The sequence below is a fragment of the Acanthisitta chloris genome, unplaced genomic scaffold (genome assembly GCF_000695815.1).
Source record: "Acanthisitta chloris isolate BGI_N310 unplaced genomic scaffold, ASM69581v1 scaffold16221, whole genome shotgun sequence".
NCBI lineage: Eukaryota > Metazoa > Chordata > Aves > Passeriformes > Acanthisittidae > Acanthisitta > Acanthisitta chloris.
This window is the reverse complement of record NW_008654483.1, coordinates 81,078-85,158: the sequence shown is the minus strand read 5'-3', so window position 1 is coordinate 85,158 and position 4,081 is coordinate 81,078.

Genomic DNA, 4,081 nt, shown 5'->3' with positions numbered 1-4,081 from the left:
TCCGAGCTGCTGCCCGCAGGAGGGGAGAAGCGCAGCAACCCGCTGGGGAACCTGGCCGAGGAGCTCAACGGCTACAACAGGAGAAAAGGGGGATTCACCTTCCGTTTTGGGAGATGAGGGCTTGGATTTTGATCCCCCACCTCGTGCGGGTCACCCCGTCCTGTCCTTCCCTTGCATCTCACCTGGGTTTGCTTGGACAAAAGGGTGTTAGGGGGGTTTGCTGCTGGGATTGCCTTGCGGAGGGAGGACACCACGTTTGCTTCACTTGCAGCTCTGCTCTAGATCTCATCTCCCCGTTCCCAACCAGTGCAATGGAAGAAGAGGAGGATGCTTTAAAAAGAAGCCACTACATCCCTTCCCTGATCACACATAGCTTTTGCTGGGGCACAGGGAAAGGACCCAATGCTGGGTCTCCAGTGCTGCAGTGCTGTCAGAGAGCAGGGATGGCACCTGGGGACAGGCAGAGCAGGGGTGGCACAGTGGGACAGGCAGCAAAGCTGGAGGGTTACAGCAGGATAGTCCTGGTGGTGACAGTCCCCGGGGCTGCCTGTAGCTGCCATCCTGGGCAGGGCTGTCAGGGAGGAGCAGGTCCCTCAGAGCTCTCCACCAAGTTGCTGTTCTCCTGCCTATTAAGGAAAAGTCCCTCCGGCAGCAAACTCTGCTTAGTGTCAAGATGCCACTTACTTACACGAGGCAGCTCCTGCGTGCAAACCAGGGCAGAGCAGCAGGGTTTGAGAAAATCTTGTCCTTAGCAATCCCTGGTGTGAGCACGGAAACCTGCCCTGGCATCCCATCACTGGTCCTGCTGCAGACCCACCATCCTACTCACTCCCTGACCCCCAGAGCCAGAGCCCTCACCAGGGTGAGATGATGATGACCAACCTTCAGCATCCTTGTCACACCACTCTGGCACCTGCCTGGCCCTTCCCAATGCCATCCTGGCCTCACCACTGCCTATTCCCAGCAGTAGACGCAGCAGAACTTGGGTGCAGAAGGGCTGAAACAAGGACTCCTGCACCCACCCAGGGCCATTGAGGGGTGCTCAGGGTCTCCCTGCTCTCCAGTCCCCTATGATGTGGCTTTGGTAATCACTAGCCCCAAAAGCCAGCACAGCTATGGTGGTGAGGACAAGCCCCACTGCTCAGCCACTGCCTTCCCCTCCTTTGGACAGATTTAGCTCTGCCAGCATCAGCACTGGTGTTTGCTCTGTGCCTGCCAGAGGTACCAGCAATCAGAGCTCTAACTACCTGCTGCAGGCACTGATGGCAACTTACACACCGAGCCACTGCTGATATTTCATTGCAGGCACAAAAATGAGCCAGGAGATGATTTGCAAGCGCTAAATTGCACCCTCAAAAATCAGAGACCGTGGCAGGACTTGGTTGGGGGAGTAAAAAGATTTAAAAAAAACCCCTAAATCAGGCTGCAAGAGGTGCATTGTAATATCCATCAAGCAGACAGACCACTTAATGCAGTGCTGCGTGAGTTGTTCTGGCAGCAGGAGAGGTGACTGAAGCTGAATGGAGGAGCTGGAACCCAGAGGAAAACATCAGCCATGAGGTTCAGGGAGAAGGAATGAAGGCACAGGACCAGGCTCATCCAGGGATGGTGGAGAACAGGAGGGACTCCAGCTTTGCTGGGATACAGATGATGCCAGGATTTGGTCTTACATGGGGACAACACCAGCAGTGAAGGCAATTCCTTCCCCTGCATCGCTGCTGCCATGAGCATCTCACACCACAGGGACCACAGCAGCAACTGACAGCACTCAGCATGGCTGAGCCCATGCAGTCCCCCACCCCGGGCACCCCCAAATCCCAAATCCACCTCCATCCCTGCTGATTCTGCCCCACCAAAGGCCCCAGCTCGGTTCGGGATGCAGGCGCTGCGCTCGCACCACCAGCAGAGACGGGAGCTTTATCGATGTTTCTATGGCAACAACTCTTTTCTTTTCCCTTTCTTTGGAGTGTTCAAACTATCAATAAATATGCACTGATCAATTTTACCCTGTGCTGGAGTCGGGGGCAGGGATGGGAGGGAGGAAGGGGCAAAGCATTTTGGAGCAGCTCTGGGTTAGTGAGGGCGCAGTAAATTCCTGGCTTTGCTGTGACGAATGGTTGCAGGGAAAAGTGGCACTGACTGCTGTGGGAAGGGAAAGGAAACCTGCTGGGCAATGCTGTGGCTGTGGGGACGCCTGGGCTCCTGCTCTCAAGTCCAGGAGAGGAACAGGCTCAGAGCAGCACGATAAAAGCACACGTATAACGAGGCTTTGACTGATGTGTGATAACCTCTGTAGAACTCACTGAAGAGCGAAGCACTTACCTGGCAGGTGGGACAGAGCTGGACTCAGCTCCCACACCCCATGGCTCCTCGATGGGCAGCTCTGTGCCACGGGGTGATGCCATCACCCTCCTCACTCTCTGGCAGGAAAGGGACTCCCATCAGGCTGTGACATGGGACAGGTGAGAGGCTGTGGCACCTCTGGAGCTCCCCTCGGTGTGCTTGGGAACAGAGAGTATTCCAGGCTCTTCGTTATTGCTCCTTGGTGATTGATGTTGGCAGCAGGGAGGTAGAAGTGAATGGAAAATAACCACCTAGAGCCTGTGTCTGGGAGGAAGGAGGGGGGAACACACCAGGAGTGACCCAGGGGGGTTGGAAACCCATCCCTACATGCTGAACATGGTGTTTCTCATCCAGTTCCCACTGGAACCTATACCCCTTCCCAATTCCTCCCCTTCTGGGCCCCTTTGTGGACACCCAGACCACCAACACCTTTGAGAGGTGAAGAGCTAGGAAGTCACCAGCACACCAAATTGGAAGGAGTTGGATTCACTGTGGTACAGCCAGGCAGGCAGCAGAGCAGAGCATGGACAAGGCAGGACAGCATTCCTGGAGCCCTGGCACCACTGCCCACGGTGCCAGCTCACCCACAGAGGGATGGCATCAAACAAGCACTGGATTCTTCTACACCCAGCCAGTGGATCCAGGCAGGAAGGGCTGACTCAAATACTTGCTGCCAACATCACTGCTGAGACCTTCTAGAAAACACCCTGTTTATCCTTCCCTGCCCTGGCCCCATCTCAGCTCATCTGTTCCATTCCCACAGGCTGCTCCTCACCTTTCCTCCATCCCAAGCAGACCTGCAGCACTACAAACACACACCACAGCAGCAGCAAATCTCAGAAACCCAAGCAGATTCTCTGTAGAGAAAGAGCCTGGTATAATCATGTCCGAGGGACTCATGAAAAGGCTCATGTATCATAACTGGGTCATACAGTGCTGCAGCTCTGGGAGCACAGGTGGGACCTTTATCAGCAGAATAGATGGTAGGACAAATACAGAACCCTCAACAGGGGGGCAATTGCTGGGAAAACATTCAGCATGGCCTGGTTTGCAGGCAAACATATGCATAAACTTTTTGCTGAGCTGGATCTACTGTACACCACCTGCTGAGTGGCACTCCACAGCCAGGGAGGACAGATCCAAGCCCAGCCTCAGTGCTGAAATGGCTTGCAGGGCTGTCCCTCACCCACAGCTTTAGGAGCACTGGTACTGCCAAGACTTCAGGACTGACTGGGAATTGATCCAGGAACATCATTCCCAGCAGTACACCCAGGCCAGGGCTCACCCTCAGCCCAGGAGTGTGTCCTGCTCTGCTGCCAACCTGCTTTTAGATGCACATGTGATGACAGGAGCTCTCTCTTCAGAGGTGACACTGTGCTTAGGTGTGTTTTCCTCTCTTTTCAATCATGCAAGGATTAATGTCAGCTAAAGAAGCAGCTGTTAGTTGGCCCTTGACCATCCCAGGGGGTGGGCAGTGCTCCTGCACACCTGAGAACACTGCTGGCCCAGCAGCACCTCCACAAACCACACTGCCACACCAGCCTGCCCATAATAACAGGGATTTTTTTTTAAGGAAAAGAGTAAGCATAAAACACTGACCACATTTTACATCTTGTGACAAGCAACTTCTCAACAAAAGGCAAGAAGACATTAAAGGAAAACTTAAAGGAGCGAACATGGTAATTTCAAAGACATGAAAACCAAAACAAAACCACAAACACAGCTATTTTTCCCCCAG